General features: G+C 37.7%; 1 long non-coding RNA gene across 2 annotated transcripts; it reads left to right on the forward strand.

Annotated features, from left to right (window-relative positions):
* Positions 1-49: 49 nt before the first annotated feature.
* LOC112923184 (uncharacterized) lies at positions 50-12077 on the forward strand. 2 transcript variants are annotated; one of them, XR_011997267.1, is made up of 5 exons: positions 50-230; positions 406-475; positions 1284-1466; positions 2533-2688; positions 11798-12077. It is a non-coding gene; the product is annotated as an uncharacterized lncRNA (long non-coding RNA). The 2 variants fall into 2 exon arrangements; XR_011997265.1 differs by lacking the exons at positions 50-230; positions 406-475 and having other exon boundaries at positions 1104-1466.
* The last annotated feature ends 12030 nt before the right edge of the window (positions 12078-24107 follow it).

The following is a 24107-nucleotide window of genomic DNA, read 5'->3' on the forward strand; positions in this document are numbered from 1 at the left end:
CCCTCGGCCCCGCCCCGCGCGCGGCGCCGCCCCTCCCCCCCCGCCCGTAGAGCCGCCGAGAGGAGCCGGCGGGCGCGCGCGCGCTCCTGGGACTCGGCCGTCAGGTACCGCGTGGCGCTGCCGCCTCTCGTCACCGCCCGAAGAACCCTCCCTGCTCTTACCTGAGTTGACTGCGTCTTATTCTCCGATCTTCTCCCTGAGGTGGAGACAGCGAACGATTCCTGTGAAAGGTGAAGGGGAGAAGCGAAGTAGGGAGCGTGAGGGACCGGGTCACCGTGATCCTCATGGCCGGCCGGAGCGCCTGGCTCCTGGACCCGTGATGCAGTTAGCTCCCTGGTCTCCCGTCCGCTTGCCCTGAGCTCTCAGTTCTCAGCTCAGTTCTCTTCAGGTTTTCTCTGTCAGCAGGTGCTTGGGTCGGACGGTCCCCACCGAAAACAAAATACCTGAAGATTCTCTGGCTCCTTTGAAAAGACAGGTAGACGATGTTTTAAAAATAATAATAATAACAAACCTCAAGGACTCCCTTGTGAACGTGTATACACGAGTTCTAGACTCAACATCGGGCATGCAAAGATGGCATGACCCGACTGACGGTCGTGGCTCCCTCCTCTTCCATCCCCTTCCTCATAAGGAATGTGTCTGGATGCCTAGTGGAACTGTGTTTTATAGAAAGGCAGTCAGTGGTGATCCAGTTATGCTTTTCATTGGCCAAACCATAACTGGAGTTCGGTGTTTTAGATAGAGCACTTTAGTTTTTTTTTTAATTCATATTTTTTAAGGTTTTACTTATTTATTCATGAGAGACACAGATTGAGAAGCAGAGACCTAAGGCAGAGGGAGAAGCAGGCTCCACGTGGGAAGCTTCATGTGGGACTTGATCCCAGGACCCTGGATCACACCCTGGGCCAAAGGTAGACGCTCACCCGCTGAGCCTCCCAGGTGCCCTTAGATTGAGCACTTTATTACAAACTCAGAGAGGCTGGAATTATTTCAGAGGGGAGCAGATGATGAAGAGGACCCCAAAAGGTAATGCATAAAAAAAGTACTGATTGAACTTGGGAGGATTTTCACGGAAGAGAGAAAGCTACTGGAACGTCTCCAAATAAAGACTGGTCCTGTGACTTTAGATTTGTTTCATGTGATCGCAAGAAATGCAGTTTTGAGAGAAACAGATTTCAGATCCTGAAAAGAAAATATTCTTCCAGCGCTAGTCAGAGAAGTTGTCTGACTCAGGATGTATGGATGCCTCATTCACTGGATTTGACCTTATTTAATTTTTTAAGGTTTTATTTATTTATGAGAAACACAGAGAGAGGAGGGCGGCAGAGACACAGTCCGAGGGAGAAGCAGGCTCCATGCAGGGAGCCCGACGTGGGACTCAATCCAGGGTCTCCAGGATCACGCCCGAGACTGAAGGCGGCGCTAAACCGCTGAGCCACCCGGGGCTGCCCATGAAAGCTTACTTGGTAGGCACTAGCTGCAGGGGAACCATACATCAAAAGAATTAGTTCATGGTTTTATTAGTTATTCCCAACTTTGAGGTTGGATCAGTCCTAGACTAAAAAAAAAAAAAATTACAGGTTAACTTGTGAGGCAAGACAAACGTATTAAAAGATAAATAATGAGAGGAAGCCACCTGATAATGAGAGTTACTAACAATAAGTGCTAGGAAGTCACATAACAGATTATCACAGATCATCACAGTTCCAGAGACTTGAGGAAGAAGGAAACTGCAAATGAGCCCTGCCTAGCTGCATTTGGTAACTAACCAAATGCGGTTCTTTACCCTTGAAATATGGTAGATTCAAATGGAGACATGCAGTAAGTGCAAATTATACACCAGATTTTGAAACTTTGTGCCAAAAAAGTAAAATATCTTAATTAGTATACTGAGTACATATTGAAGTGTTAACATTTGTGTCAATATATTAAAAGTAATTTTACCTGTTTATTTTTTTAATGTGGCTACTTGAAAGTTTTAAATTACATAGGTGGCTTGCATCTTATTTCTATTGGACAGTCCTGACCTAGAGGGAAATACACTTCACTGAACTCTAAGAACTATCTTTGTCCTCTTTGTAATCTCTGGATGGTTTTCGGAAATATTAGTGGGAAGAGTCTGATGACAGGATTCCTAATGAAGAGAAAGAAACCCGTCCAGAAAGTGCCATGAGCAGATACAAGGAAACAAGATTGCAGATGCACTCCATTATAATGAATAACCTGTTTGTCTACAATAGAAGGTGCTTATTGGAAGGTAGTGACGATAAAGTTAAAATTAGAAACTAATATGTAAGAAGACTCGATTCTTAATTTAAGAAGTTTAGTACTGTAGGCAATCAGGATCTGACCATTAGAAATTGGGATTGTATGAATCTCTTGGCAATATTGATTAGCATGGGTTGAAATTAATGGGTGGTTGGGCAACCAACTAAAACTCCTACTTAAAAAGGTATTATTAATAGAGGATTGATTTAAATTGATGATAGTAGTCTTGCCCCTTATCCAGGGTTTCCCTTTCTGCTGTTTCAGTTACATGAGGTCAACCACAATCTGGAAGCGGATGATCCTTCTTCTGATAAATCATCAAGGGGTCAATACTGGCCTAATGCTATGTCACAATGCCTGTGTCATTCACTTCACTTCATCTCATCACTAGGCATTTTATCATCTCACATCAAAAGAAGGGTGAGTACACTAGAATAAGATATTTAGAGAAAGAGACCACATTCACATAACTTTTATTATATTTTATTGTAATTATTCTATTTTGTTATTAGTCATTGTTGTTAATCTCTTACTGTGCCTAATTTATAAACTAAACTTTGTCATAACTATGCATATGTAAGAAAAAAACAGTGTATACAGGGTTTGGTACTAGCATTGGTTTCAGGCATCCACTGGGGCAGTCTTGGGTGTATCCCCCACAAACAAAGGGGGATTATTGTACAGCACATCTCCAAAGTAGAATGCTTTATAGGTATTAAAAAAGTATGATATGAATCTATGTTGCTTGATACAGAAATATATCAAAGAGTACAACTGAGTAAATAGTTTGCAAAATAATACATGCACAATATGAAATCCGTATATGTAAAATTATATACGTGTGTGTATGTAACTAGATCATTTGACTAATAGTGTCTTAATTTCTTCAAAATTGTCTCAAAAACAGAAAATCTCAAGGTGAAAGTGCTTCCAACATGTTTTCATTGGCTCAACAAAATCTTCCATGTCTTTGTTTCTTTTCATCTCTATGTTCTGTCATTGTTAGCATTCTAGCCTTTCATTCTCAGCCATATCACCTCTTGGGTTGTCAGAATGGGTTGATATGCTCCTGACTCATTTGCAGCCCAGTAGCCTCTTAGTATATCACAGTATATGTGTCCACTAGGTCTGCACAGCTCACCAGTGTCCCACAGCCTCGCCTTCTGGACCTTTTCGGTTTTACCTATTTTCAGTCCGTTGTTCCCCCCTTCATTTTGCATACTCCAGCTTACAACATTGGGTCTTAAAATTCCATCTTTGCTGGACCCCACTGCAGTGTCTTACCTGTAGCTGACACTTAACCTCTGAGGGATGCTCAGTTCTAAAATGAGCTTCCCTAGTCCTTTTAAGAAATGATGATTATATGGAGAAAAAAATTATGATGGCCACTGTGGTTGCCTACCCAATCACCATTTTCCTCCTCTTTCTTAATTAATAAAATGAATTTGCTAGACTACCAAACAGCTAAAGAAATGTGAGCTCTTCCCTTTACCCTGGAAGTAATTCTATTTCCCTTTGAATAAGAATTTTGTAGAGGTGATCATGTGGCCAAGGAATAGTCAGCTATGGGGAATTCTGCAATAAGTTTTATCCAAGTGGCAAAATATATGCTTATAATATCTATAGAGTTATTCTTGGCTTACTGTTCAAGATCCGTGGACTAGGCATGTAATTTGCCTAATGTTCTTTCCTATACACTGCTGAAATGAAAATTTAGAATTAGAAACATTGAGGAATAAAGAAAAGAGTAAAGATAGTATGTGTTATATGGAGAGAAGTATGATCAACAGAGAAAAGAAAAATGAAACTTCAGTAATTTCCCGAGAAACAAAGCTAATAGTAGAGAAAGAGACCATATTCTCTGGAATAACACCCAAAACCGTTGCCAAAAAATACAGTGAAGTAGTTATAAAAGAGTTGGTTGAGGCATGGCAGAGAGCAGAAGTGAGAATAAGGGCTGAAAATAGGGATAACATTCGAAATATGTTACACTTGACTCAGGCACCACACATATTTCCTTCTTCATTTGTAGACAAAGACACCTGCCACCAAACATAGAAACCAAAAATGACCCCTAAAGTCTTCTTGAAATGAATTATGTAAATAGTAGAGAGGAAATGAAAGCTTTTATGTTGACAAGAAAGAGAAATGCCATTCTCATTCTGGTACTCAGGGCCAGTATCCAGAGAACTAGTTGCTTGCCTACTCATCTTAAAGTAAAACCTGATATTTAGCATTCCTGGTCCTACAGTACCAAACCCAGCTACTTGTTCACAATTCCTATATAGGAGAGAAAAGTGGAAGACATCCTACTTATTGAAAGCAAAGGAAAACCATTATCAATGACCAGTTTATATTTTTTTATATTTTTAATTTTTAAATTTAATGTATTTTAAGATTATAAGCATAAATATATATTTTGTCAAATATATATTTATGGACATATATGTATTTATATATTATATATTTTATATATTATAGGTAATGTGTAAATAAAATATTTTTATATAAAATGTTATATATAGTATAATACATGTTTACATAAACGTATTTCCATGTGTGTATGTGTATGTATAAACATACAATAAAAAATCAGGAAAATCGCCATTATGAAAGATAAAGACTAAGAAAAACAGAAAAAGATACTAAAGGAAACAGATATAATTTATAAAATGAAAAAGAACATTTTTAAAAATCACTCCAATTTATATATTTCAGTATTCAGAATATATTATATCTATAAGCTACATACAAGGTACTCTGAAAAAGAAGCAAGCATAGGATGAAATAGAGTTCTGAGACACAAAAAACAGTTACTTAAATGAAAAATTCAAGGGAAAATACTGGCAATAAAATTGAAAAAGTCTAGAACAAGCATACAAAGAAATGAACAGAAAATATGAGAAAAGATAAGAGTCATGGATAGCCAATCCAATAGACTAACATTCAACTGCTAGAAAAGAAAGAGATTTAGAAAAAGAAAAGCGAGAAAAAAATGTTTTAATTATAAGAGGTCTTTTTGGAATGTAGAAGGAAACAAGTTTTCAGATTGAGTAGACTACTGGGTACCAGAAAATAGGTGAAAAAAACATCCATACTTGGAGATATTATCATGTAAAACCAAGAATAAAAACTAGGAATAATAAAAGTCAATAATATTAATGATAATAAATCCCCCAAGTTTCTAAGCACAAAAAATACATTATCAATGAAAGAATAAAATTCAGACCAATTGGGGCACCTGAGTGGCTGAGTCAGTTAAGTATCTGACTCTTGATTTCAGCTCAGGTTCATGATCTCAGGGTTGTGTGATTGAGCCCCACATTGGGCTCCACTCTGGGTCAGGAGCCTGCCTGAGATTCTCTCTCTCCTTCTCCCTATGGTCCTCCCTGCTCCCCTGCACTCTGGCTCTTTCCATCTCTTAAGAAAAAAAAAAAAAAATCAGACCTATCAACAGCACTGGATACTAGAAGACAATGATAGAATATTTTCAATATTTGAATGGTAGATATCTTTCAATCTAAAAGTCTATACTCATTCAATTTAGCAATTAACTAAAGAGCAATTAACTAAGAGCAAAATAAAGTTATTTTTAGATCATCAAGGATGTAGAACTGCAGAACATTTTCCTCCCATGTGATCTTTACCTCAGCAAACTAAGGATAGAAACTCCAGCGAAAAATTCCAGCAAAATAAGGCTGAAAACTAAGAGGAAAAATGGAATTCTGGAAAAGGTGTACCAATCTTAGAAGCTAAAAAACATTCCCAGAAAGGGCTGTGCAGCAGGTCTAGAGAGGAAGCAGTATATATGGGAGGAGGAAGAGTTCAAGGAACAAGGTCATATGGGCGGAAATGCAAAATTCAATAGAATAAATGGTAAGATAGGGAGTTTTTTTTTAAAGTGAAAGCTATACTAAATCTAATGTAAGGATAAAATGTGGAGAGGGGTAGTCTTAAAGAAAATTCAGAAAAAATAATATCATTAGGAAAAAGATCAAAACAATTCAGGTGCACTACCCTTGTGATTCAGAGGAGGAAAGGGAGCTAGCAAAGGAGAAAGAAAGGGTGGCCAAAGAGGAAAGAGATTAGTAAAGATATATAAAATCATTTTTTAAAAAAGTCATCAACAAGGTTAATTCCTGCTCAAAGTCAAGGAGAACAGAGACTAAGTTAATGTCTTTGGAGATTTATATAATTGATGAATATAAAGCAATTATAGCAACTTGATAGAGATGGAAATCAGATGGCAAATTAAGAGAATAAATGAGAGGAGAGAAAATGGAGACAGGGATAAGAATCATTTTTGTCTAATAAATGCATGAAAAGAGGAGCAATGGAGGAGATTTTAGGGTCCAGAGAAAGACTTTTGTCTATGTGTGTTTTTAAGATAGAAAAACAAGCAAACTTACAAGATATTGATAGAAGGAAAGACCCTGTAAGAGATGAGTTAAATATGGGATGCCTGGGTAGCTCAGCAGTTGAGCGTCTGCCTTTGGTTCAGGGCCTGGTTCAGAGTCTGGGATCGAGTCCTGCATTGGGCTCCCTGCAAGGAGCTTGCTTCTCCTTTTGCCTGTACTGAGAGAGAGAGAGAGAGAGAGAGAGGGAGAGACACAGGCAGAGGGAGAAGCAGGCTCCATGCAGGGAGCCTGATGCAGAACTCGATCCTGGGACTCCAGGGTTATGCCCTGGGCTGAAGGCAGGTGCTAAATCGCTGAGTCACCCAGAGATCCCCTAGGTTTGCCTTTCTAATGCAAATAAATCACCCACCCAAAGTTTGAGGCTGAAACATATTTATTACCTAAAGCACTGTGTGGGAATGGAAGAATCTTTCCTTGCCAACTGTTGCCATGCTGTGATTCCCCTAACAGATAAGTTAGGGAATTGTTTAGACTGTATGAGACCCAAAATGACAGTAGCAATAGAGTTTTCCTCTCACAAAACAAGATAGGTAAGTAATCTTTGGTTTACAAGCTCCTTGGGAGTATCCCCAATATAATCTGAAGCTGGTCCCTGTATTTGGAGAGCAGAAAGAGACAAAAGAAAGAGGAAGGCCACTCCAGGTTGGTAAGTGTCAGTTTTAATAACTAAAGGAGACTTACATACAAAGCTTATTTTAGGGTACAAGACACGTGGATCCCTACACCCACCTGTCAAATCTTAAAAAGTGTGTAAAAAGTGCCTTAACTAGGTTCAGTCAAGTATATATACTGCTATACTTATACTGTCTAACTAGTCTCAGCACCACATCATTATCTCAAGGCTATGTCCTCAGGGCAGCTTCTGGGAGCAAGAAGGCAAGCAGAACTCATATTTCAAAGACAGGGGACAGGGAGGGGTGCCTTTGATTGCCTGGGGTTCAGCTCATGGGTCAACCAGCAGTCATGTCTTTTCAGTCACCTCCCCAACAGTCATCTTGGAACAGTGTGGTTGTATTTAGGATTTAGTCATTCAGAGACCGAGGTCCCTTCTTCTTATTCTATAATTTCTAGGGTATTGTTCTCCTCTAATAATATGAGATGACTTGCAACCAAGACTATATTCCAAGTAGCAGTCTAAAGAAGAGGAGTAGCAGAGAGACCTATTTTGGGAACCTGAACTGAAAGTACACCCATCATTTAGTCACATGGCCGCACTTAGTTTCAAGGGCAGCTGGGAATTGTAGTTTTTATTTTAGGCAACTATATATTCAGTTAAAATTAAGGAGTTCTGTTACCATGAGAGATAAAGACATATTGGGAGACAAGTGTTTCACCCACAATCCTTTTCCTTCTTAATTAAAGCAAATATATTGTATTAAACAGATAAGGATAGCCCCTCTTCACTTCTTATCAGAACTGAGAGCCATGGGAAACAGAATAGAATATCAAGACTAACTTTTATCTCTTTTATGCACATAAAAATTGAGCTAGTAAAAAATCACAATGTATAATAATGGATATTAATTATTTTAAGGACTAAATTTTCCTGAAGTTTAAACTATTCTTAAGCATTTTTAATATGGTCAAAATGAAGTTTCTATTCATTCTACCCACAAGTAATTAAACATGTATCACATAACCCACACTTTGTTAAGCATTGTGAACTTTCCAAAGAAAAGTATGATATAATCTCGATTCTCAAGGAACTTAGAGGAACTTATAGTTTGAAAAGGAGAGAAATTTAACACAAGACTATTCAAGAACTATTAAGTGCTGAGTTGTGTGATACTTTATGAGTACAAAAGGAATCCAAAGTAAAGATAGGCCACTGTTGGCCTCAGGAGATTAAAAACCTTTGCAAAAAAAAAAAGTGAGTATCAAGCTGGGCATATAAGAATAGGTAGGATTTATTTATAAGCCTTTTGTATGCAAAATCATAAAAGGCATCTTTGTAAGTTTGATTCTAGAGAATAAAACCATGTTGAATTTTACAAGTCCATACTGTTGCTAGTAGTAGCCTAAGAATGGCTGACTCAGTAGTCTATAAACAGGTTTTGTTTCTGTTTTTTTGCTCTAGGCTGTATCCATAAGTACTAGCTTGACTTAGTAGATACCAAGTGTTTGTCAATTAAATATACTTTTCCTTTAATACTCAGTGTTTCCTTTATTACGTGGTGAAGGACTTAAGTTTTTAATTAAGGTATAGCTTTTTTTTCAAAATTGAGGTGGACTAAAGTATATATCTTAAATGGATAGGATAGTACTGTATCCACCTCATGTGACTAGTACCAAATCAAGATAGAGAATATTTCCAACACTCCTTAACACTCCCTTATAACCCTCCAAGTCAGCATTTAAATCTCCCTTCCCTACCCTAGCCATCCTAAAGTTGCCACTATTCTGACTTCTATCAACAAAGATTACTATTCTTGGTTTTGAAATTCATATAAATGAAATCACATAGTATGTCACTCAGCATTCTTTCATGTTGTTGCCACCCTGGCCTTAATTTATGAGGCTTGTTGATACCTCAAAGGGTTGTTTTTCAACCTGTTTTAAAAATCTTTTCTTACGGGAAAATCTCACCAAAGTTTGTAAAAAGGTGTTTATTATATAATAATATGCATTACAGGTGTTAATGATCTTTAGTTTCAAAGAGAGATTGTGTTCATTTTAAAAGTAGGCAAGGTCAGGACAACTTCCATCCTGTACCATTGTAGTACAGCTTGATACTTCCAGAGTGATGGTCAAGTTAACCTGCTGTTACCTTTCTTCTCTAACAAACCTGAAAATGCCCTATGAGAAGTTTAGGCCAGTTACAAAGTTAGAGGTACAAAACCACCCTCATTTCTGATACTTACTGCAAGTTTGCAAGAGGGAGGGGGTGAAGGTGGAGTGGTTCTCCCAAATTCAGTTTCAGTAATTTTCAGAAAGACTCATAAAACTCACTAAAAGCTATTATTCTCATGGTTATGGCTTATTAAAAGGAAAAGATACAGATTAAGATTAAAGGAAGGCACACGTAAAACAGTTTAAAAGACTTTCAAACGCAGAGATTCAGTCATCTTTAGCCATGAAGTCAGGACACATTAATGTTCTAGCATCAGTGTGTAACAGTATGCATAGAGTACCATGAATTAGGAAGGCTCACCTAAGCTTGGTGTCCAAAAATTTTTAAGGGGTTTTGTCATGTAGGCATAATTGATCGATTGATTGCCCACATGGTAAATCTCAGTTTCCAGGTTTACTGATACTATGTGACCCAAAGCCCCCACCCAAAGTCATATTGTTGGTCTTTTCCACTGACCAATACCCAACCTAAGACTATATAGGTGTTGCCAGTCCCCAACCTAAATCACATTGTTAGACTAAGTATGAACCAAAACCCTCAGATAACCACATCTTAAAAGGCTGAAGGCAAAGACGAGGCCTTCTCTTTGGGCAGGCTCTAGTTCTTTACTATACCCCACCTAAATTTTCACTTTTCTCATTGGAGAATTCGTTGTTTTCAATCCCTGCAATTAAATCATTTTTTTAAAAAGGTGTTTCTCAACTACTGATTTTGTAAGTTTATATTTTAAAACCTTCTGAATGATTATGAAGCATCTCACAAAGAAAATTAAGATTGGCATGGGATAACAAACATTTTCTTTTTCCTTTAACTGCCCAGTGTATATAAATAGGAAGATTTTACCAGGCTTACTGACTTTTAATGCATTCTTTTTTAAGTTGGACCACAGCTAGGAAATAAAATTGAAAGTTTTTCAGTAGATTATAATGCCAGCAATGACAGTGAAGGAAAAACGAAGCTGTATAGTAACAGTTCAGTGATTTTGGGGATTGGGTAAATGTGTAAGACTTCCCTAAGAAAGAATGTAAACTACTAAGACCTCCATAAGGGAGACACCTGGGTGGCTCAGCGGTTAAGCTTGTCTACCTTCAACTCAGGGCATGATCCTGGAGTCCTAGAATTCGGTCCCACATTGGGCTCCCTGCATGGAGCCTGCTTCTCCCTCTGCCTATATCTCTGCTTCTCTCTTTCTGTGTCTCTCATGAATAAATAAATAAAATATTAAAAAAAAAAAAAGAGGGATGCCTGGGTGGCTCAGCGGTTGGGTGCCTGTCTTCCGTTCAGGTCATGACCCCAGGATCCAGGATCGAGTCCCGCATTGGGCTCCCTGCGTGGATCCTGCTTCTCCCTCTACCTGTGTCTCTGCCTCTCTCTCTCACTCTGCGTCTTTCATGAATAAATAAATAAATCTTAAAAAAATAAAGACCTCCATAAGGAACACTGAAGTTGTTAAAAATTGCCCCTATATTTTGAACATTCTTTCTTTACATGAATGTGTTAAGGAGTCATCCCTGAAGAAATAATACCATTATAGTTTAAAATGAAATTATAAGATTTAAATGTTAAGGTGCCACTTATTAATGTCGTTTCTCTTTAAAATAATTTTTAATTGAATTTTGATAGGTTTAGCTCTTCCTAATTTAGATATGAAGTGTAATTTTTCTGTTGTTCTTTGTAAGATATAGTAGGGATATAGGACTTAAATGACAAAATAGGCTGGAGATGGAAATTCTACCTTGACAGCTTAAGCAGGACTGATATGCTTGAAGTCAATCAAATCACAGATCATACAGGTGGTTATTATAGTCATTGGTCAGGAAGAGCAAGGTTAAGTCAGGCATAAGATTCTGACTTCATAGGTTCAAGAGGTTCAGAATGAAAGCTACCTTTAGCTAACTCTATACGTTGATGTGAAGGTTCATTCATCCATTCACTTCTGAAACTGAGTGAAGGAAACCTCATTTGAAATGGAGTCAAGAGACAAAGGGGGGGGATCCCTGGGTGGCGCAGCGGTTTGGCGCCTGCCTTTGGCCCAGGGCGCCATCCTGGAGACCCGGGATCGAGTCCCACGTCAGGCTCCCGGTGCATGGAGCCTGCTTCTCCCTCTGCCTGTGTCTCTGCCTCTCTCTCTCTCTCTGGGACTATCATAAATAAATAAAAATTAAAAAAAAAAAAAAAGAGACAAAGGGGGAGCTTTCATGCCCTAGGACTCCTTGTCACTTGCAGACTCAAAAGGAGAGATATCTTGCATCCCTAACAGGAAAGAAACCAGCAGGAAGAAGAATTTCTCCAGACTCAACCACAAGTGCAGCCAATAAGAAAATATCACAACTCAGCCAATGGGAAATCATCAGGACCCTGGACTCTCGCTTTTCTCCAGTGAATTTTCATTCACAGCAGTTCCCCAACCCCCAACTTCTTCCTTTTTCTTTATAATGTTTCTCTCATTTGATCTGTGGACTTGCCAGTAGCTTGCCATAGCTTGCGTGTCCAAATAGCAATTCCTCTACTATTACTGAATAAATACATTGCTGATAAAATAACTGGCTGTTTTCTGTGTAAGGTCAACATATTCAAGTAATATATATGTATATATACATATCTATCTATCTATCTATCTATCTATCTATCTATCTATCTATCTATAGAGAGAGAGAACCTACTATATATAAGTCAGCAGAGTAGCAAACAAGACAAACACTGTTGGCTTTTAACAAATAATAGCTAGCTTTCGCTGCTCCCCTATCTCGCTATTTGCCAAGCATTGTTTTTTTTTTTTTTTTTTTTTTTTTAATTTATTTATGATAGTCACAGAGAGAGAGAGAGAGAGGCAGAGACACAGGCAGAGGAAGAAGCAGGCTCCCTGCACCGGGAGCCTGACGTGGGATTCGATCCCGGGTCTCCAGGATCGCGCCCTGGGCCAAAGGCAGGCGCCAAACCGCTGCGCCACCCAGGGATCCCTGCCAAGCATTGTTTTAAGCATTTCTTCCTGGAACTCTACAAGCGTTAATTATTCTCATTTTTATTATGTAGATTTCATAGTAAGGAAAGGAGACTTAAGAGGTTGACAATCTGTCTGGAAGACAATGTCTGAAGGCAATTCGGCACATCCTCTAAAGCTGAGCTTTTTTTTGCTATCGAAAGGCTCTTGCCACTTGATAATGGACAGTTTCTCAGTATCTGAAAAAGTGCTTTTATCTTCTCTGGGACTTTTCAGTTTCTTTGCTGGATCCAGGAGCGCCATCTTTTGGCAAGATGTGAAATTTCTTAAGGACTTAATGCCATAAGATCTAATGACAAAGTAGTCCAGGGTTACCTTATTCTCTTCTATATTAAATGGCTTATGGTCTAGGGTTATCATGTTTTCTAAACTAGGAGAAGGGACTCATTTTGGTTACAGCTCTTGTTAGTGTTTATTTTGTTATTATGCAGAAGAAAGAAAAAGAGAAAAAATTATTTTTAGTATGTTGGTACTTAAGATATATATTCATATATTCAGAGTTGCTTACAAATAAGTTCTTCCTTAAAAATGTGATGTTGGGGGATCCCCGGGTGGCTCAGCGGTTTAGCACCACCTTTAGCCCAGGGCGTCATCCTGGAGACCTGGGATCGAGTCCCACATCGGGCTCCCAGCATGTAGCCTGCTTCTCCCTCTGCCTATGTCTCTGCCTCTCTCTCTCTCTGTGTGTGTCTCTCATGAATAAATAAGTAAAATCTTTTTAAAAAGTGTGATATTGATTTCACCAATACCACATTTAAAATGTGTGTATCTGGGTTAAATTAATAAACAAAAAGGAAAATTTTCCTAACCTGAACGTAAAGTCTCAGATTTACACAACTCTGAACAGGCCTAGTTACTTAACAACCACTAATGTGAATTTTTAAAAAATAAACTCTGACATATGGGCTCCGTGGGAGAATTTTTCGTTTTAAGCTTTCACAAAGACACAGCAAGAAATTATAAATACATATATCAGCAAAACAAGATTAAGCAACACTTTTTCATTGTGTGTGTAGCACTAATTAAAGTGTTTCCTTTTATAAATGCAAAAATGGTATAATATTGTCTCATAATGTAAGATCCTGGAAGTAGATGACTATATCCTAACAGTACCAAGCTTGTATGTTGAGACCACCTCCCACAGACATGAACAGTATTTACTACTGCCCACAGCTGACATCAGTCCCAAAATTCTATTTCTGTTTAGCCATCTTTTAACCTAAATGAACCAACTCAACTTGCCAGGAATTACAAACTTAAAGAACAGTATTTTAAGTAAGAACAATATTTACTAAAATTTTAATTTGATCTCTGTATTGAAGTACAGCTTTTCACATAACTAAAATGAATTTTTTTTTTCTCACCATTCCTTTAAATTTTATTGGGTAGGGTACCTATTCCTGGCTCAAAACTCTGGCAGGATCTATGGATTTATTGTTGTTGTTATTGTTGACTTTACATAATATATCTCTCCATTGCCATTTTAGGTCACAGACACCATTATAATTCAGTAATTAGACTGTTTAATACTAGACTATTTGTTACTGTGTAATAATGAAAATTCATAATTGGATTTAGTATTAATTCTTGCAATAGCTTAAGCCTCCTTAGAGCTGAAAGCCTGAACTGAAAAAGTGGATTGGGCCTCCTCTCTTCTTTTTGCATTTCATGACAACATACTGCTAATGTTTCCAAGGCCACATACAGCCCTTAGGAGGTGAGAGAATGACAGAAAGTCAAGAGATATTGGACATTTCTTACTTCACTGCAAACCCTAGTGGTTTCCTTCCCTGGATCTAAAGGCAGGAACCTCTTGCAGATCTGGTAAATGATTAAAACAGAATCTCTCTCTTTGGAGACACCTCTGAGGACTCCTTGAAGGTTCCCAATTAGATCTTTCCAACTCTGGCAATTCATTAGCTGATGCATCTTTCCTTGTTCAGGTCCTGGGAAGCCTGAAGTGCATCTACACTTCCTTTTTGAGAGGAACGCTTTACTCCTCCAGATGGCTTTTTTGGACAGAACCCAAGATGAATCCACTCTAGCTCTTTTTTTCCTTGGCTTACATTCCCTGCCCTAGGAAGCTTTAGGAATAAAGGCTGGTCCTAAACCGACAGCACTCTCCTGGCTCGACCACCAGGGAGCCAGTCGTCCTCTTAGCCTCTATATTTTTCTGGAGCAGGGGTAGTAGAATCAGTCACCCTCAGTCAATAGTCCACTTAAGATTTGGGGGGCAGCAGGACAACACTTGTTATTTGTATTTTCCAATGGCAGAAAACACATTTCAAAGCTCTCCTATGGTCCCCTGGCAGTACTCCTCACTAGACTTGAGGTTAGAAGGTCCTATATGACTATGCCTATTATCCTCAGAGGGTGGGTAATGTTAAACAACCAACTGAGTAATTTAAAAGATCAAATTGTTTTTTTTGAATGATTTATGGATCACACAGCATCCCATCTAGCAAATAAAAAAGAGCTCCCTTGAGCTGAAAAAAGGAAGGTTTTCAAAGGCAGAGAGAGAGAGTAAGGAAAGAGGATTATTGGCAAAGAATGCATTATTTTAGGCAAAGTTGCCCTCCTAAGGGGAAAGGAGGAGTCTGTCTATAGATCTTCTAGTGCTGTCAGGGAAATTCCACGTTGACTGATTAAAGATTATATTCTAGGGGGGAATTGAAACTACAGTTAAGTATTAAGTCTTGATATGAGGCCTTAACATAACTCCATTTGGGGCCTGTGGATTTTTTTTTTTTTTTTTTTTTTTTTTGGACACTGTCCATGACACAATGGCAGCTCTCCAAAGAAGCTGCTCCTTTACTTTCTCTGAGCCTCTCTCTCTCTCTCTCTCTCTCTCTCTTTTTAATATCCTTGGTCTGGTTGAAGCCTCAACCAGAAGCCTCAATACATTCTTTTGTCAACCTGCATATAGAAGGGAGAATGGCTTTGCTCGGTTGAGCATTCTGTCATCTGTTGGTATTTCAATAGAAACTATGACAGTAGTAAACCCTCTAAGATCCTGTTAGAAACAGAAGCACAAAGAAGTGGGACACATCACAGAACCTAGGAGTGAATAGCATTAGTACATGTTAGACTAGGGTCTAAATATTTCTTAAAATTGTGTCTTCTATGTGTCATCTCTGTTACCACCATCTTCATTCAGAACTTCATAATCTCTTGCTAGTACTGTTGCAGTCACTCGTCTCTGCCTTGGGTTTTATCCCAATTAAATGTGTTCTTCATAATACCACCAGATTGGTTGACCTAAAATGCAAATGTTACCTTGTCAGTTACTTGCTTTAAATCTTTGAAAATCTCCCAATAGCATTGCCCTAGAGGCAAGCTTCTTAAATGTAAGAGTGCATACAAATGACCCTGAAATCTTGTTAAAATTAGATTTTATTTGAAGATTTGGAATGTGGCCCCCAATTCTGCATTTCTAGAAATCTCTGTGGTAATGTTGCAGCTCCGGCGGCTGCTCTAAGAACCACCATCTGAATATCTAGGGCCTAGAGAAGTTTCGGCTCCTTAGCTATGCCATTTAAAAACCTGACTGAACTTAACCTATACTCTGATTTCATCTCTTACTTCTTCCCACAACTACTAAAGTTTAGAGTTCCCAGAAAAAAAAAATACATATATATATATATATATATATATATATATATATATACATATATACTTTTCAATGTCTGGTATCCTTTTTTTCTGTTTTGTTTTTTATTCTGTTTTTTGATATTTTACATATGGTAGTAGTAACTAAGATACCCTCCTTTCAAAGGGCCCTTCTGCCCCAGAAAGCAATTCCCTACATTCACAAATTGGTTTAATTTTATACTAGTTTCCTGTGGCTGCTAATAGAAATTACCCCAAACTGTGTGATGGATAGATAGATAGATAGATAGATAGATAGATAGATAGATAGATGATAGATAGATAGATAGATAGATAGATAGATAGATAGATGATAGATAAAGTATTCTCTCACAGTCCTGGAGGCCAGTGCACAAAATCAAGGTGTCAGCAGAACTGTGCTCCCTACCATGGCTTTAAGGAAGAATTTCTTCCTTGCCTTTTCTACTTCTGGTGGCTCTAGGATTTCCTTGGCTTGTGGGTCTAATCTGTAGTCACATTGCCTACCTCCTCCTCTTAGGTCTTAAAACTCTCTGCTTTATATTTATAAGGATGCATGTATTTTCAATTAACCCCCCCACCCCCCACCCCGGATAATCCAGGAAACACTATCTCTCAAAATCTTAATCACACCTTTTGTATATAAGGTGATATGCACTCTTGTCATATAAGGCAATATTCACAGGTTCTGGGGATTAGAATGTGGACATGTCTCTTTGGTGGAGGAAGGTCACCACTTAACCCACTTTGCCTCTTTTTAGAGCATATGGCATCATAGGAATAATAGCTACCACTTATTTTATTATTATTCTTTCAGAACATTTTCCCTGATTCTTAGTATTTATTCAAATACCCTTGTGCTTACCTTTTACATATCAGATATCACACTGAACTATATATGTTAATTCTCTTTCATGTCCTGTTTAGCAGGTGTACTTATATATCGTGTCGTATGTAATAGGTGCTCAACAAATATAACAGACTTTTTTCCTTAAGGGGCCTTTCTTACTGTCCATACTAGAATAGGTACTTGTACACATGTAGAGCACTAAACTTCTCCTTATTAGCACTTACCATTTTGTAATTAGGTACTTCTTTGTGTGTCCCTAGATTAGAAGCTCCATGAGGGCAGAGTTCATGTGTTTTTTGCATTGTCCTTTTCTCATTCCTGGCATAAGGCCCAGAACAGGGTATTTCTAATAAGTACTTGTTAAGTGAATGACCAGTTGAATGAACAGATCTCTGTAAGAGAAATTGATCAAGGAAGTGGTGCTCTTAAGGTTTAGTTTAATGTCAGGAGTTGTAAAGGGCGAGTGGTCTAGGAAAAGAGTAAGAAAAAAAAAAAAAAAAAGGAAAAGAGTAAGAATGTAAGAGGATTTCTTGAAAACTAATTGGACTCCTACTTAAGGATAGAGTTGAAAGAAGGCATCAGGGGTAAGGATGGAGCAAGGAAGAACAGGGTCCTGATAACAGCTACTATTTATTGGAGGTTTATTATATGCCAGTCTATTAACCATTTATTCATGTAATGAGTGTGCGACTGTATCCTCTGAGTAGCCTCTTTTCTTGCACCCAGCACATTGTGAGAACAGATTCAGCACTTTTTCTGGCATTTCCTTCAACACAAGTCCAACTTCAAAAACACTAGTTAGTAATGTAAATATTATGAATTTTTGGTGGGGAACCTATGTTGCACATAAAAAAGCAAACTTCAAGCAAGCTTCTTTAGGAGATATCTCTGTTCATCTCTGTCTTCATCAGTACAGGCTCTAGATCTTCTCTCCATTTCTACCTTTGCCTACACTGATTCCCAACTCCCTCTATTATAATGAGGCATTTTGTTGTAAAAGAAAATTAAGCAGTAAGCCTTAGTTTATTTCCTTAGACTTATCTTGTTTATTTTAAACATCATAATAATCACAGGAAGTAAGATTTTGTAGAGATATAAAATGATTAAATAACTTATCCATTGTCACACAAGTAATAAGTAGTAGTGCTAGATTCAAACTCATATCTTCTAGTGCCAAAGTCTATGATTTACTATTACTCAAATACAGTACTTTGACGTTAAATTGAAATATCCATCTGTTCTTGGCCCCTAGACAAACATTTCCAAAGAGAGATCACCCACTGGGGATCACCTAAAAGAATTTATGGATTAGAACCTCTGGGAGTGGGGCCAGGTCCTACATTTTTAACAACCTCCCTGGCAATTCTTATGCACATTAGTGTTTAAGAGACCTCTGCACTAGACTACAACCACTTCAAGAATGAAGCCTATGGTTTATTTATCTTTGTGGTTATTTATCTTGTCATCATTGACTTGCACAGTGCCTAACTTAGAATAAATATAAGAATAAGTGTGTTGAGTTAAACCAAACTGATTAAGGGCTTCTCCTAATACTCTTCAGTGAAGACTACTTTCAGAATCTGAGATGGAAGTGAACTTTGTGTTTGTTTTAATATAGTTGTTTATTCATTCATGAGAGACACACACACAGAGGCAGAGACACAGGCAAAGGGAGAAGCAGGCTCCATGCAGGGAGTCCAATGTGGGACTTGATCCCAGGACTCCAGGATCAGGCCCTGGGCCGAAGGCAGGCGCTAGACCACTGAACCACCCAGGGATCCCCTAGAAGTGAACTTTGAAGTGAAGATTTAGCTGTAAGATTTAGAAGGAATCAGAACAGAAAACGTACAGGTCATTGGACTACTTAGAAATCTAGCAGTGTATTGTGCTCACATGGTATTAAAATCTAAGTGAAACTTCAGTCAACCTCAGAGCTTAGACCTATGGTACTTACACTATTAAATGACCCTGACTCCAAAAGATTTATCCAAAGGGCACCCAGCCTCTTCTCCCAGATCTTTTCCTATTAGCAAATTACCTTCTAAGGGACAGGTTTCTGGAAAAAACTCTGGTCACGTGTTCTGGATAAGGAAACATCAGTTTTCAGTAATTACCACCCCGTAGGAGAAAAATCAACAATAAACTGACCGTCTGAGGCCTCCTAACTTGTGGAATATAAGTTATAATTTAAAAAACAACACATTTCATTGGAAAAGAACCTGAAGAAACAACTAAGTGAAGCATCACAGGTTCAAGAGCTCCCACCTTCCCCTCCTTTTTCTAGCAGAATCTTACTTGCCTAAATGGAATTATGTTTCTCTGGGGTTTAGAAAGAGTATGGGAAGATCTATCAGACCTTCCCAGACAGTGATACACCATTTTGAGGTCTTTATTTTGATTCATTATTTTGCTGCTGGAGTTTAATCTTTAAGTAAATTTTCTCAAATAGGGTGAATGGATGGTGTATTTTCTGAACTTTTACATTTCCAGGATACTTCTTCAGTTGCTTTCGAATGAAAGACAACTTGTCCAGGTTTTAATATCTTTACTTAGAAAAAAATTTCTGTTTACATGAAACTTGAAGTGTTTCTTCTCTCTACTGACGTTTGTTATTTAATAGAGGTAACTGAAGCAGTCTTTTGGGGAGCAAAAGTTCCTGTCCCCTTCAAGGTCCTTCTATCTGAACTAAGAATCAAATTGACATGAGACAGATTAACAGGAAGAAATAAAATATAATAGCATTTATACAGGGAACCCACATAGGAAATTCCAAAGACAGTCAGGCAAAATGAGGTATATATGCCATTCTGAACTAAGGAAAAGGAGGTAGGGATCCAGGTCTTCAAAGAAAAGGAATGCAATCCTTCAGAAGAATGAAAGAAAAAAAAGTAGATGTTTGGTAAACAAGTGTTTTAATGGGCCTCAGAAAAAATGGGACAAAGATCAAACAGGCTTTGATTTAGGTTCCTTTCTATCTAGCATGCCTGGTTCTTACCATAGAGTAGTTATCTATGGTGATACTCTCCTCTATCTACATTCTTTTAGGCAGTTGTGGAGCACATAAAGAGCTTTTCCTTAGTCCACTGGGTCTTGCTTACTTTTAACTTAAAATAATCTTTATGCCAAAGCAGCATATTTTGGAGGGATCAGTCTTGAACTTCTTTTTTCCTTATTTTATTTTTTATTATTTTTTTAAGATTTTATTTATTTGTTCATCACACACACACACACACACACACACACACACACACAGAGGCAGAGACAGGCAGAGGGAGAAGCAGGCTCCATGCAGGAAGCCTGACGTGGGATTTGATCCCAGGACTCCAGGATCACGCCCTGGGCCAAAGGCAGGCGCTAAACCACTGAGCCACCCAGGGATCCCCAGTCTTGAAATTCTTTAAGTCTAATATCCTCTTTCATGGGAAGCCTTTTTTTAATATGAGGTTTATATAGGAATTTTTCTTTAATACATTTCATTCTATAAGAAGACGTCTATCTGCAAACATCTTTGGGATTTTTCCTAGAAAAGATCTAAGCATTTCTCATCTGTATACTAACATCTTTACTTAGGGATTCTTTCTTCAGCTATCTTTGATCATTCTTCTAATTATTCTGATATCTTATTGAAAAACCCCTAAAACTCATATATTGTGTTTTTATTTCTGTCTTCCATATCTATCAAAGTCTATATATAGTTTTTTCCATAGATAGATACATATAGATATAGATTTATAGATATAAATATACTGCATATGGTTTGCCATCCAATAGTTCCTTTTCTGCATTGTACTGTACATGTTAATATTTCTGTCATATTATTATTATTTTTACTGTCTTTTTTAAATTTATTAAAGTGTAGTTGACATTCAAAAAAATTTTACATGTTTTTAAGTATACAATTTGGTAAGTTTTGACATATGTATTCCTGTATGCCATCATCACAATCGAGATGAATAACATATCCATCACTCTCAAAAGCTTCCTTGTGCCCCCCTCTCTCTCTTCTCCCTCTTACCCTCCATACTACATCATCCCCAGGCAACCATGACCTGTTTTCTGTTACTACCCTTAAGTTTGCCTTTCTAGAATTTTATATGAATAGAATCCTACAGTACATAGTTACTGTTAGCTTGGGGGGTTTTTTTGGTGAGAGGTGTTGACATTTTGACCACTTTCTCTCAATATAATTATCTGAGTTTCTTTCTTTTTTTAAAATCATTTATCTTTTTTTAATAATAAATTTATTTTTTATTGGTGTTCAATTTGCCAACATACAGAATAATACCCAGTGCTCATCCCGTCAAGTGTCCCCCTCAGTGCCCGTCACCCATTCACCCCCACCCCCCCGCCCTCCTCCTCTTCCACCACCTCTAGTTCATTTCCCAGAGTTAGAAGTCTTCATGTTCTGTCTCCCTTTCTGATATTTCCTACCCGTTTCTTCTCCCTTCCCTTCTATTCCCTTTTCACTATTTTTTATATTCCCCAAATGTCATTCCATATCATATTATTTTTTTGCATTCATTTCTTATTTTACACATTTTATCTCATTCTCTGTTTCTTGTTGTTTTAATGTCACCCCGTTTATTTCTTAATAATCTGCTCTTCTTTGATATAGGTCAGGGACTTGTCAAACCAAGGATGTCAAATGCTTTTCTAAAATCACTCAGTTTTCTTTTCTTTTCTTTTCTTTTTTTTTAATCACTCAGTTTTCTTGATGAAAGTGCTGAGAAAATTCAGTGGGCAAGAGTCTTTTCAACAAATAGTGGTAGGACAATTGAATATCCACATGTACAAAGATGACCTTGAACTCCTATCCCATACCACACACAAAAAAATAATTTAGGGGTGCCTGGGTGGCTCAGTAGGTTTAGTGTCTGACTCTTGATTTTGGCTCAGGTCATACCCTCATGGTTGTGAGATCAAGCCCCATGTTAGGTTCCATGCTAGGTGTGGAACTTACTTATGATTCTCTCTCTCACTTTTCTTCTGCTCCTCACCCCAAATTGTGCACTCTCTGTATCTTAAAAAAAATAATAAATAATACATAACAAAATAACTTAAAAAATTAAAAAATAATTTAAAATGGATCACAGACATAACTGTAACAGCTAATGCTATAAAACTTTCAGAAGAATGAAAAAAAAAACCCTCGTGCACTTGAAAAAAAAAAAAACCCTCGTGCACTTGCAAAAAAAAAACTTTCTGAAGAAAATATAGGGGAAAATCTTCATGATTTCTTAGAGGTGATAGCAAAATACAAGTTTTCTTTTGATAAAAGAAAAAATGATACATTGGACTTAATAAAAACAAAAACCTTTTGTGTTTCAAAAGATATCCTCAAGAAAAGGAAAATTTAAAAAAAATCCCACAGAAACAGAGAACGTAATTGCAAATCATGTGTCCAATAAGGGACTTGTGTCCAGAATAGTTAAATTCTTCCATCTCAATAATAAAAAGGTACATAATCCAATTAAAAATAGTCAAAGACCTGAATAGACATTTCTGCAAAGAAGATACACAAATGGCCAATAAGCACATAAAACAACAATAAAATATTAGCTCTCAGGGAAATGCAAATCAAAATGACAGTAAGATTCTCATGTACTAGAATGGACATAATAAAAAAGTCAGATAATAACAAGTGTTGGAAGATGTGAAGAAATTGGAACGTTTATACACTGTTGGTGAGAATTAAAGATGGTACAGCTGCCTTGTAAAACAGTTTGGCAATTCTTCAAGAAGCTAAGCATTGATTTAACATAGGATCTAATGGTTCTACTTTTTGGAGTCTACCTAAGAGAAATGAAAAATGAAAATGTCCATATGAAGACTTGTACATGAATGTTTATATTAACATTATTCACAATAGTTAAAAATAGAAGCAACACAAGTACACATGAACCGGATAAACAAAATACAGTACAATAGTCTTCAGCAATAAGAAGCAATAAAAAAGAAAGAAGCACTGATACATGATATAACATGCTTATCTAATGCTGAGGTTAGGAGGTAGAGATGGAAAATAACTGTATATGGGCATGTGATTTCTCTTAATGAGGATTTAAATGTTTTAAAATTAGATATGATAATTGTACAAGTCAGGAAATATAAAACATTTCAATTATTTCAATAAGTGAATTTTATGATATATAAAATCTATCTCAATAAAACTTAAAATCACCCAGGGTTCTTTGCGTGTATAATAAAAAAATTTCAGTAATCTAATATTTGTTCAATCTAATGTTCTTCCTCTTTCCTGAAATCCCCCTTCATAAACACTATATTGACTTTTTCTACCCTCACCTTCAAACAAGGAGAGTTGTCAACAGGCAATGTGTAAGACTTGCCATTACTCTGTATCTAGTTAAGTGCTGGTAAAATTCTCTTCTCAATTTTGCCTAGAGGGGATCCCTGGGTGGCGGAGTGGTTTGGCGCCTGCCTTTGGCCCAGGGTGCAATCCTGGAGACCCGGGATCGAATCCCACATCGCGCTCCTGGTGCATGGAGCCTGCTTCTCCCTCTGCCTATGTCTCTGCCTCTCTCCCCTCTCTGTGACTATCATAAATAAATAAAAAAATTAAAAAAAATTTTTGCCTAGATATCAGGTTGAGGTATACAATCTCTAGTAAAACATTCAAGAGGAGATATAGTGAATATGTTGGTGCCCCAATCAGAACTTCCTTCTTGAGAAATTAATCTGAGGATTGACAGAATAAACTGCACAATTCGAGGAAGAGAGGGGGCCCCATTGTGGAAAGTAGGTGGTATGGAGACATGGTTTAGAGGAGAAATGGATTGCAGGTGCTACAGAGGGGAGGGAGTCCTGGTTACAGAGAGATGAGAGAGAGAAGTGCACAGGGGCTTTCCCAAAGCCATTGACTGGGAAAATGAGAGGGGCCAATTTTCATGAGTTTTACAACCAGTGGGACTCAAAAGACTGTGGAGTTTTAGAGGTCTGTGGTGTGGTTTGTATAGAGCCCTGAGGGTGCTGCAGTCTTCCTGCAGAGAAGGCAGGCAGGTAAACTGGGGGCAGATGGTGTGATCTGAGGATCTCCTGAGACATACTGGGAGAGAGGGTTCCCCCTTCTCGGAG

Source organism: Vulpes vulpes, chromosome 1, assembly GCF_048418805.1.
Source record: "Vulpes vulpes isolate BD-2025 chromosome 1, VulVul3, whole genome shotgun sequence".
In the NCBI taxonomy this organism is placed as follows: Eukaryota; Metazoa; Chordata; class Mammalia; order Carnivora; family Canidae; genus Vulpes; species Vulpes vulpes.